Consider the following 12,902-nt stretch of genomic DNA (forward strand, 5'->3'; position numbering starts at 1 on the left):
CGGCCGCGAAAAAGTGCAGGACACTTCTTGGGACGTTTTTGGAGCAGTTTTTCATGGAATCTATCGAAAAAAGCTCCAAAAACTGCCGTAAAAAACGTCTGAAAATCAAGAGCTGTTTTCTCTTGAAAACAGCTCTGTATTTTGAGACATTTTTGACTCTGCGTGTGAATATACCCTAAGGGTTCCTTCTGCTGCCAGCGGTGTCCGTGGTGCCACAGAACCGTTGCTTCCGATTTTTTCCCTGTTCTGCTCTTTTCACGGAGCAGAAGAGAAAGACCAGACACAGGTCTGAGAAAACAGAACATAGACTGAGAAACAGAGGAACAGAACTTTTTAACCTCTTGCCAAAAGAGGAAGACCCAAGGACTTGCATTTACTGAGCAATTTTATTTTGTGGGTAAATCTAGATTTTCTCCTTAAAGTTTAATGGAAATTGATGGATGAATGTTGAACGATGCTAAATAATTCTGACAGCGCCATTTTCTTTTGGGTCCAATCCAGATATTGCGGCTCTTTGAAGTGCTGGACTCCCATCATGCTGGCATAGAAATAGTTACTTCCTTATCAGTGAATGACAGGTTATTTACCGCACACGCACTCACACGTGTACATGGATCACCACGTATTTCACCAGAGGACATTGTTTTCTCTTAGCTCACCAAGCATTAAAAACACGGCAGAGGCCTCGAAACACGTGGCAGGTTTCCAGATCCAGCGTGTCAGAATATTGACATGTAAAAGGCCGGTCATGGACTTCACATGATAACACAGCTACAGGGAGGGGTGCCGCCACAATAATGGGGTTGAAACAGCACAGCAATCCCTGTTATTTGATGCAAAGTCCGTCCTTCTTGTGATAAGTCCCAATCCATTATATCAAAACAGCCAAGAAATGTTTTATTCAGACAGACCAACACCAATAACGCGTTTCGGCTTGAACAGAAGCCTTTTTCAAGTCACAAACACTGCACTGAAGATAGAACACGTACAGATGGAGCTGGTTTTCCAAATAGGCGGCTATAAGGGTATGTTCCCCTGGGCTGAATATGTCGCAAAATTTCCTAAAGGATTTTCTGTGCAGAGAATCTGCAGCATTTCCAGTATCATTAAAGTAGAGGAGATTTTATTAAATCTCTGCCACACGCTGCGATATTATTCTGAACAGAAAACGACCCGCGGTGCGGATTAGAAATGTGATGAGCATTTGTTGCAGAATTTCCCTGTTAAGTTCAATGGGAAAGTCAAATTTCACAACAAATGCCGATCATTACAAAATTTGCAACAAAATTCTACAGGTTAAAAAAAAAACAAAGAAGATTTTTCTCACTTTTCCTGGTGCTCCCATATCAAGGCTTACCCGCTCTTCTGGCTGCCTGGTGTAGAGCCGGCTCCTGTGATGAAGTTCTATTACATGTGACCCCTGCAGCCAATCACAGCAGGCCGGCTATACAAAAAGCAGCGACGCATTGTTATGGCAGTGGCAAGAGAGGTGAGTATAGGCTTATTTTTTTTTTTATATTCGTTCATCTTGCCGAATATGCGCAAACTTTTTCCTAGCACCATTTGGTACGAATATTCGGCCGCATTTCCCTGCAGGTTCTGGGTCGGATACACTGTAGACTTTTCTGCCAAGTATCTGACACGTGGGAACAAAGGATATATTGACAAGCAGCAAAGTGGCAGAAGTTTCGGCGACCGTTCCATTAATCTGAATGCATGCTCCTGCTGCAGAAATAACCACATTCAGATGAAAGGAACGGATTTTCATTTGCAGCTATTTCTGCAATAAAATATGGCTGCGTGTGCATGCGCCCTTAGGGCTTTGTCCACGCGTAGCGGAATTGCTGCGTTTTTTCCGTCCGGAATTGCAGATGGAAAAAAACGCAGCAGAATACTGTAGCAGCAAAGTGGATGAGATTGAACAAATCCCATCCACACGCTGCGTAAACACGGAGCGGAAAAACTGCTCAGAAAGCGACCTGCGGTGCAGAATTTTATTCCACAGCTTGTCAATTGTATTTGCGTAATCGCTGCATATTTGTTGAAAAAAAAAAAAACAACAACTATACCTACCCAGAAGTCTGTGTTTCTTCTTCCAGGCCAGCCTCCTGGGATGACGTTTCATCCCATGTGACCACTGCAGGCAATCACAGGCTGTAGCGGCGGTCACATGGATGAAACGTCATCCCAAGAAGCCGGCCTGGATGACGTCAGAGGGCCGGCCTCCTGTGATGATTCTTCATCCCATGTGACCACCGCTGCAGCCAATCACAGGCTGCAGCTGTCTCCTGGGATGAAATGTCATCCCAGGAGGCTGACCTGCTAGCAGGCCGGTTAATGCAGCAGTTTCCCACAGCGGACATTCCGGGCGAAAAACTGCACCACAATCTGGTGCGGTTTTCCGACCGGAATTCCCTGCGGCGCACAGGGTGGATACGTTGCGTGCTCTTACGCAGCGTATCCACACAGTGTGAACACACCCATTCAGGGCGCTCACACATAGCATAAACACTGCAGAATTTCCAATTGTTTTCTTTCTGTGGGGAAATTCCGCAGCGTTTTTTAAAATAAATTGATATGCTGCAGATGGAGAATCCGCACCTCCAGCCAATTTCTGCACTTTTTTTCCGCAGGGTGTGGAGGAGATTGGTTTAAATATCATCCACGTTGCTGCCCTTGTAATTCCTTGTGGAATGTCCACACAGAAAATCTGGTCAGAAACTCCACAGTGTTTCCGCTACGCGTGAACTTACCCTTGTAGTAGTCTACCATAATCGTGTATTCACACATTACAGTCGAATCGCAGATTTTGCGCACTATCACAGCAAAAAAAAAATGTAAAAAAAGTTCACATGGCTGAATTCCACCAAAAAGTCAGAACCAAATCGTGTTTGATTTAAATTTTAAAAATGCAGGCGTTCCATCAGTAAAAACACAATATCTGCCAGTTGTTGCGGATTTTCACTACCCCATTGAACTCAATAGGAAAAACCTGCAACAAAGGCGCAACCATTTCACAGCCTAAATTGACATGCTGCAGATTAAAAAATCCAAACCGTAGGATTTTCCAGTGCGTGGAGATTTGTTGAGCCTCATACACTTTGCTGCTGCTGCTGTAATATGCTGCAGATTTTCGATTACAGGGAAAACAGCCCCTATCAGTATATAGATATATGCCGGTACATTACTATCAGTATATAGATATATGCCAGTACATTACTATCAGTATATAGATATATACCAGTACATTACTATCAGTATATAGATATATACCAGTACATTACTATCAGTATATAGATATATGCCAGTACATTACTATCAGTATATAGATATATGCCGGTACATTACTATCAGTATATAGATATATACCAGTACATTACTATCAGTATATAGATATATACCAGTACATTACTATCAGTATATAGATATATGCCGGTACATTACTATCAGTATATAGATATATGCCGGTACATTACTATCAGTATATAGATATATACCAGTACATTACTATCAGTATATAGATATATACCAGTACATTACTATCAGTATATAGATATATGCCGGTACATTACTATCAGTATATAGATATATACCAGTACATTACTATCAGTATATAGATATATGCCGGTACATTACTATCAGTATATAGATATATGCCAGTACATTACTATCAGTATATAGATATATACCAGTACATTACTATCAGTATATAGATATATACCAGTACATTACTATCAGTATATAGATATATGCCGGTACATTACTATCAGTATATAGATATATACCAGTACATTACTATCAGTATATAGATATATGCCGGTACATTACTATCAGTATATAGATATATGCCAGTACATTACTATCAGTATATAGATATATGCCAGTACATTACTATCAGTATATAGATATATGCCGGTACATTACTATCAGTATATAGATATATGCCAGTACATTACTATCAGTATATAGATATATGCCAGTACATTACTATCAGTATATAGATATATGCCAGTACATTACTATCAGTATATAGATATATACCAGTACATTACTATCAGTATATAGATATATACCAGTACATTACTATCAGTATATAGATATATACCAGTACATTACTATCAGTATATAGATATATGCCGGTACATTACTATCAGTATATAGATATATGCCAGTACATTACTATCAGTATATAGATATATGCCAGTACATTAAAGTTAAAAAAAAAAAAAAAAAAAAAGTAATGTTAAATAACATCAAATATACACATTTTTTTTACAACAAACATTAAAATAAGTCTCGATACATAAAATATTCACATATTCGCATGTCGAGACCTTAATAACACATTTATATTGTCATTTATGTTAATGCCGTTATAAAATAAAAACTGCTTTCTTTCACTATTATTAATGTGAGGCTCGAGGGGTTATGAATTTTGAACCTCCGTGCGCCTCACATGAATAGTAATTAACCCCATCCTGTAACACACACATTAACCCAATGTTGTCCATTATGACTGGAACATGATGGGGTAAATTACTATTAATGTGAGGCACACGGAGGTTCAAAATTCATCATCATCATCATCGCACCTCACATCACAAAATGGAAGAACTTCACTTTTTTAATTATTATTGTTGCCAAGTATCGTTTTGGTATAGAGTATCGCAACACCAAATCCTGGTATCGTGACAACCCTAGTCCCAACCCACGGCTGTTGTAAAACTACACCTCCCAGCATGCCCTGTCACCCACCGCATGTTTCACAGTAAGGGTATGTGCACACACACTAATTACGTCCGTAAATGACGGACGTATTTCGGCCGCAAGTCCCGGACCGAACACAGTGCAGGGAGCCGGGCTCCTAGCATCATAGTGATGTACGACGCTAGGAGTCCCTGCCTCTCCGTGGAACTACTGTCCCGTACTGAAAACATGATTACAGTACGGGACAGTTGTCCTGCAGCGAGGCAGGGACTCCTAGCATCGTACATAAGTATGATGCTAGGAGCCCGGCTCCCTGCACTGTGTTCGGTCCGGGACTTGCGGCCGAAATACGTCCGTCAATTACGGACGTAATTAGTGTGTGTGTACATACCCTCAGGACTACCGATGTATATAGATAAGTATATACATCACAATCCACATAGTGCCTGAAGATGCCAGATGTAATAAGAAAAGAGCTGGAATATGATGCAACAAAGTTATTAGGAGGCGCACGCTTCTTAACAACTTTGTCGCCTCTTCGGATGACCGTGCCCCTCTGAATAAAATCTATACCAGTCTGGAGCTGGCGTAGATCTCCCATTAAAAGGGCTTTCCCAAAATCATAAACTATCAACTATCTGCAAGACAGGTGATATTTTCTGATCGCCGGGGACCCCACCGCTGCGACTTCCCCTGATCGTTAAAACAGGGGTCCTGAACCCACAGATCCTCCACGCTGCACCTCCCCGCTCGCAAAGAGGAGCTTGAATGTAGTAGCGAGCGATGCATGTGTCCACCGCTCCTTTCATTGTGCATACTCGTGCATACTCAACCAGCGCTCCACGGTCGAGTAGTCAGGAGGATCTGGGGGTTAGGGATCCCCGTTCTCACAATCATTTAAAGTCACAGCAGTGCGGCTCTCAGTGATCAAGAGATTATCACCTATCCTGTGGATCATTTATGCTTTCATTTACACCAGTTTATGGCATAAATGATAGTAAACGCGGCGGCCGATATTTGCCAGGACTCAGCTAAGCTTCAATCCACGTTTTGAAAAGTGGCGAGAGAAGCGGAAACAGCCCAAAAGTAGCAAATTTGTGATTTTTCTACGTCAAGAAACTGCCGTAGAAACCTTGTTAAAGGGGTTTTCCAGTCGCTAAAAATTGTTGGTCTATCCACAGGATAGGTCATCAATAGCTGATGGGTCGGGGTCCGACTCCCGGGACCCCCGCCGATCAGCTGTTTTCAAGGGGGTGCAGCGCTTGTACGTGCGCTGCTTCCCCTTGATTTCTACTTGCGCGCTGTGAATCGACGACACGGATGTAGCGGCGATTCCCAGGCATTGCAGCCTCTTCTGTCATTGAAGTATGAGCGCTGCACCCCTCAGAACAGCGGATCGGCGGGGGTCCCGGGAATAGGCCATCAATTGTTAGCGACTAGAAAACCCCTTTAAATTCCACCTGTGAAATCTCGGACATCCTTCAATAGAAGAGAATGGGAAAAGTTGTGCAAATTGTTCGACGGTCACAGAACTTCGTGGTGGGGAAGATTTATCAAAACCAGCGCGAGAGAGAAGCGGAGTCGTTGCCTATAGCAACCAATCAGGACGCAGCTTTTATGTTTTCCAAAGGGCTAAATTGATTTGGTTGAAACGGGGAACAAATCTATTTCCCCCTCGCACTAGAGGTTCATTTACTAGGCCTGGGAACGTGCACTGGGCGACACATGTCGGACAAATCGCAGCTGGTGATTGCTTATATGGTACGATGCGACTTAACGAGACTACCCCAAAAAAGACAAACTTGCTGGATTTTTGGTTGCACGCAAAAAATTTTGCAACATCAAATCGCACACCTTTTAACGTCACACGATGCTCATGCGATTTGACCGCAACACGAAAGTCGTAAGACATCCGAACCTGTTGGATTTTTTTACAACTGTCGGGTCACGGTCGCAGCAACTTACGAGTCGCGACGCGACCACATCGACTTTTATGGATTTTTTTTGAGACGTTGCGGACGCCTTCGGTCACGGACAATCATTAGCTCTGAAGTTATAACTGTCTATGGCGATTTTCACATCGCCCACGCCGAAATCAACCGCTCTCTGTGCGACTGAGGCCACGCCCCCTTTCATCGACACTAAAAATGATCATCATAAATATTGTGTTTGTGCCATTACATCTGAAATCTGTGGGGATTGCATCTCCTCCATGGAAACGACATAATGGGAGTTGTAGTTCGATAACAGGTAAGCCTACTGACATTGCATGCTGGGACTTGTAGTTCTACAACGGACGAGACGACAGCAGCTGATATACAAGTGTGACAGGACATGATAGCAGCGACACACCCCCTCAGTATACGCCGCACATAACACTGACTGCGGCCATGAAGTACCTCATAATAACACACAATGACGAGGTGAGGACCCCCCGTCCCTCAGGAGCGCCCCCCACACTTACCTCCCTCACACGCAGCTTCTCCCCAACTCTGTTTTTGTTTTGATATTTTTTTTTTTTCTAACCTCCCTCAAAAACGTCTGCCCAGTAACAGCGTCACATGTCGGAGGCGGAGCTCAACTCGATTGGTGAAATCTGGAAGGTGTGAGGGGATATGCACCAATGAGCTATCGGAGGCTGGGTCTGGGCGGAGAGAAGAATGTGACAGTTGTTGACGTGAGGGTTAGAAAAGGGCGGGATTTCGTGCTGTGTGACTGGAGAAGGAGGCGCGGCCATTTTATGTGGCGACACGACGCCTCCCCCCGAGCTGCGACGCCTCCCCCCGAGCTGCGACGCCTCCCCCCGAGCTGCGTCTCCTCAGGTTGTTTATTACACGTGTAATGTCTTTAGCAGAGAGAGGAACAGGAGTTTTGTTGTTGTTCTTTTTGAAAAGTAGCAATGCTCTCATTATCATGGCGGCTTCATGTTTATCCAGACGTTATCATTCATGAGGAGATTAAAAACTTGTCCTATTGTGATACCAAAAAGTGCTATAACATGAGGTATTTTTTAGTGGTCTGTACATAGAGATCCTATTCTGTCAAATATTTCCACAGGTACGAAAAAGTTACCACAAATTATAAGGCTCCATTTACTTCGAGGTTTGGTTTTCATTTTGTGGTGTTTTTGTTTTTTCCAAAAGAATGGGTTTTGGCAAAAAAAAAAAAACACCTCTAGATCTCCTCAGGAGGACTCCTATTTATAAGGGTCCGTTCTCTTGTTGCAGCTGAGGTGCGGTTAGAACCGAATCCAAAAACCGCATGCATTTCTAACTGGATTTAATGCATTTTTCTATGCAGTTGCGGTAAAAAAAAAAACAACCGCATCCAAAAATGCACCAAAAAGCTGTGTAACTCCACGCGTTTTGCGATGCGATTCCAACCTCAACAGCCGCCTGTGAATGGACTCTTAAGGGTATGTTCACACGGCTTATTTTCAGCCATTTTTCGGGCCCGTGAACAACCTGCAAAATGACTGAATATACGGGAGCTGAACGCCCCCAAACATCTGCCCAATGGGAAAAGTGGTGTTTAGTTCCCAGGGGGGGGGGGGGGTTTACGCGGCCATTTGTAAAAACGGCGCGTAAAGAAGAAGTGCATGTCCCTTTTTAGGGTATGTTCACACGAGGGCGTCAGTAACGGCAGAAATTACGGGGATGTTTCAGCCTGAAAACATCCCCGTAATTTCAGCCGTAACGGCATGTGCAGGCGCTTGAACGCCGCCTCAATTACGGGCGTAATTGGCGCTGCTATTCATTGGAGTCAATGAATAACGGCTCCAATTACGGCCAAAGAAGTGACAGGTCACTTCTTTGACGCGGGCGTCTATTTACGCGCCGTCATTTGACAGCGGCGCGTAAATATACGCCTCGTGTGAACAGACAAACGTCTGCCCATTGCTTTCAATGGGCAGATGTTTGTCAACGCTATTGAGGCGCTATTTTCGGACGTAATTCGGGGCAAAAACGCCCGATTTACGTCCGTAAATAGGCCGTGTGAACATACCCTTAAGCCGCTTTTGAAGCCGTTTTTCATTGTCTCAATAGAAAAACAGCTCCAAAAACGGCCGTAAAAAGCGGCTGAATATCAGGGGCTGTTTTCCCTTGGAAACCGCTCCGTATTTTACGTCCGTTTTTCGTTTGCCGTGTGAACATGCGCTCAGACCTCTCTCTAGGGCTGCACAGCAGTTAAATATGCCAGATAATCACACCTGCGCGGTAAACTGTATTGCAATATTGTTTGATTTGGTATGCAATGTCAGGGTATGTTCACACGTAGTGACCAAAAACGTCTGAAAATACGGAGATTTTCAGACGTTTTTTTTAGCAACTCACGTTTTTCACTGCGTTTTCGCAGAGTTTTTTACGGCCGTTTTTGGAGCTGTTTTCATTGGAGTCTATGAGAAAACGTCTCCTAAAACGTCCCAAGAAGTGTCCTGCACTTCTTTTGACGAGGCTGTAATTTTACGAGCCGTCTTTTGACAGTTACGCGTAAAATGACAGGTCGTCGGCACAGAACATCGTAAGACCCATTGAAAGTAATGGGCAGATGTTTGCCGACGTATTGGAGCCGTTTTTTCAGACATAATTCGAGGCGTAAAACGCCACCAATACATCTGAAAATAGGTCGTGTGAACCCAGCCTTACTCTATGTGTTGGATTTTTGGCAATTATCAAAGAAATCTGACTGAGGACCCTGCTCTATGTTCCTTCAATCGCGGCTAGCAAATATAATGTGAGTGCAACGCAAAACACATCACAAGCGATCCGTGGCCGTGGTCCCCAAATTGTAAGGTGCATGTTTTTGCAATCAGGCCTTATTCACACGTCCATAGTTTTGCGGTCGCAATTGTGGACAGTATAGGACACATTTTATCCTATGGGCCAATGCACACAGCTGTGGTTTTCACGGTCCGTGCACAATGCGGGAGCCTGGCCCACACAAATATACGACAAGTCATTTTACAGTCCGCAATTGCGGTCCAGGCTCCTCTAAGTCAATGCACATGTCTGCACGGCTCGTGATTGCGGACGGCCCGCGGAAGACGCTCTCGAGCCGTCTGCGGTAGTAAGACGATTATCCCCAAATCACGGCAAAATTTTTTTTGTACAACCGCAGCGTTCTTTATCTTGATTGTGCGATAATCACCGTTGCAAAAAAAAGCGACAAAATCTGTTTGTAGAAACACACCCTAAGGCCGGATTCACACGAGCGTTGCGCATTTCGGACGCGTAAAACTGCCGTTTTTCACGTCCGAGGTGCAGTCGTGCTCTGCGCTGCGGGATGCGATATCTAGAGTCTATGGAGGGAAGCGTGAAAAAAATAGGACATGTCCTATTTTCTCACGGACCCTTCCCACGGTCCATTGAAACAACGGCCACATTGAATTATATATGTCCGTGTCACGCCCGTTGTTTCAATGGCCGTCACACGGATGTTTAACACGTTCGTGTGAATAAGGGCTCATTCACACTTATTGGATCAAAAATAGTAAAGGTTGTATTCACTATTTTTTATTTTTTTTTGTAATACATGCCATGCTCCAACAAATCCGTTTTAATTCTATAGAAGTCAATGGGATGGTTTAAAAAAGCAAGCAACTTTTTCTCTTTTATGCTACTCATGCCGCTTTTCAAAATAGTGGGCAGGGCTTAGTGGGAGGGGGCGTGGTCACCTGAGACCTGACTAATTTGCTATATTTTACTTAAATCTTAGCGCAAATCTATATCAGCTGGCGTAGCTTTCACTTTGTGGCGCATGGACAGCACATTTGTTTTACGTTACCCCTGCGGGCTTCAGACTTACGTTCACACATAGCACAATTGTTGCGTATTTTCCATCCATATTTGCAGACAGAAAGTCTCATCCATACGCTGCAGAATATTTCAGTACAGAAATTGAACTGGTGCAGATTTTTTTCTGCGGAATGGTTGCATATATGTTGTGAATTTTCCCAAATGAGTTCAATAGGAGAGCAAAAATCCACAAAAAATACCAACTGTTGGAAAAAAACAAAAACATATTTCCAGTTTAAAAGCTTGAAGAAGAAAAAAGACCAAACTCGTCTCCCATGGCGGCGCCACACAAGCTGAACCAGTCGCGTGACAAATTGTCATCTCAGGAGGACGGAGGCAGGGATTTTGTCACTAGGGGAGGTGAGTATGATAGATGTTTTTTTGATCCCCCTCTTCTGCTTCCGTTGCAGCAAATTCGTCAAAAAATCTGCACCAAATTAAACACAATTTGGTGCTGACTTTCAGCTCGATTTCCCTAGGGAATTTGAGTCGCATTTGTTGCGTAATTATCTGCAGTAAATCCTACCTGTGTGAACATATACCCTAAGATTGGCGTCTTCAATGGGGAAAAACCTAGCGATACCGAAATGTGGTTTTCCATAGCAGCAGGTGTAGTAATATTCCGTTCTTGTTCCGTATTTTGTTATGAGTTGCTCGTTTTTCATCCAAATTTGTTCCCTTTTTTTTTGTTAAAGGATCAATTATTTGTATGCTGTTTTTTTTTTTTAATGTGGCTGGGAAAAAAAAGTGTGGACTAGGCAAAACGTAACATGCGTTTTTAAAATCAACCCATTGGCTTTGGAACATTGTGCATACTAAAAAACTGAAATGTTAAAACCATCTGAATGTATTGACATTGTGTCTTCGATGAGAAAAACGGAATTAATACGATTCCAAAATCCGGAAGTATGAATGAGCCCTTAGGCCTGTTTCACACTGTGTTTTGACGAGTTTTCAGTAGCCTTTTTTGCAGCAGGTTTTTTCCACATTTTCTTGGGGGCAAAAATGCTGCAGTCAGATGTAAAATCTGAAAAGGTCTACATACAGTGTTTTGTTGTTTTTTTTTCCTAGCGTTTTTGGGGTTCGTGACGTTTTTATTACAATGCAGCATGCTCTAGGTAAGGCATTTTTTCTGGTGGTTTTTCTCCATAGGACTTCAAAAGCGCCAGGAAAAACGCATGTACAAAATGACACTAAATAAAAATGCTACTTTTCATGCAATTTAGATACTCTCAACATATACCTCTGACACATAGATGCAAACAGAACACAAGGACTTCTTCACGCACACTTTTTCACTGGTAGTTTAACATTCCCTAATCTGACTCCTTTCCATGGTGTGATCGCAATTTGAGTCACGTTACGCCTTGATCTCCATGCAGGTTCAAATCAGGTGGGGGGGGGGGTGCGAGCTCGGAGAAGCAACAGATACACTGAGACGTTTCTCAAAGTAAAAATCCTTCTGCCTTTATTTAACCGTAGTGGTCGCTTTTATAGCATTAGAACAAAGAACATTCCATAACATATGAGTCATCTGTATATTCAATCCTTACATCCTTCTTTCCCATAAAGCTCATTGGTGGAACACAAGGTATTCCCTTAGGTTTCCTTTTATGCTTAGGGGGGTTGGTCAAGTGATTGACCGCCATCTGTTTCAAGGGACGGCAGAGCAGCTGCAAACTATTTCCTCTCTTAACCTTTCTAAAATACCCATTCTATTGTAACACATGTTCTCCTCTATAACATTTCACTCCTTGGGGCCCCAGATACATTATACATATATTTATACCATAACAATCCCTCCTTTTGTGATTTTACCAACACCTAAATTCCAATGCTACTTCTATCTCCTGATAGCAAGGCTTCGATCCATTTCTTCACTTGATTCACACAGGTATGTAGGTGGGGTAATCTCACAACATTCTTTCATCATAATGTATAGGCCTCTGATTGAATGCTTCCCTTATTTTGCAAAATGTATAACAATTAAAACATGTAAGCAATATAAACAATATTATGAAACATATCAAGGGTTGGAATAACACATGCAGTATCTTAGTGGCAGTGGGGGAAAATCCTGTAAATATGTCATATCAATGATGGGCACTAGCATCTTGTATTGCTGACGATAAATTTATTACTTCCCTAGCTGCTATTGTAGCCAATACTTTCACTTTACTTAGAGTTACATTATGGGCTGCTATCAATTTCTTTACGTCTTTAGACTTTTGTAACACTTGTTTTAACTCTTCCAGTGGCAAACTAAAATTTCCATAGGGCAAAGGTTCAGGTACCCATACAGTGGACATTATTTCTTCTAAAGTAGGCAGGAACACTATAGTTTGGTTCCCCCAAGTCAAATGCGTCACATTGTATAGACATCCTGAAAATGGTCCTATG

At 42.8% G+C, this 12,902-nt stretch overlaps 1 protein-coding gene and 1 long non-coding RNA gene across 3 annotated transcripts in view; one reads left to right on the top strand and one right to left on the bottom strand.

Moving 5' to 3' along the window:
- PDCD4 (programmed cell death 4) overlaps positions 1–7,330 on the bottom strand; it is a 34,757-nt gene extending 27,427 nt beyond the window's left edge. Inside the window, exon 1 of the mRNA XM_075842810.1 lies at positions 7,172–7,330. The gene's annotated coding sequence lies outside the window, so the exon portion shown is untranslated. The remainder of the gene's footprint in view (positions 1–7,171) is intronic.
- The window catches only part of LOC142663956 (uncharacterized), a 197,147-nt gene continuing 191,305 nt past the window's right edge, over positions 7,061–12,902 (top strand). The window contains exon 1 of one of the 2 annotated variants that reach the window (XR_012851168.1): positions 7,061–7,529. This is a non-coding gene — a long non-coding RNA (uncharacterized LOC142663956). The remainder of the gene's footprint in view (positions 7,530–12,902) is intronic. The other variant, XR_012851169.1, reaches the window with a different exon arrangement.

Source organism: Rhinoderma darwinii, chromosome 11 (genome assembly GCF_050947455.1).
Source record: "Rhinoderma darwinii isolate aRhiDar2 chromosome 11, aRhiDar2.hap1, whole genome shotgun sequence".
Taxonomy (NCBI): Eukaryota; Metazoa; Chordata; class Amphibia; order Anura; family Rhinodermatidae; genus Rhinoderma; species Rhinoderma darwinii.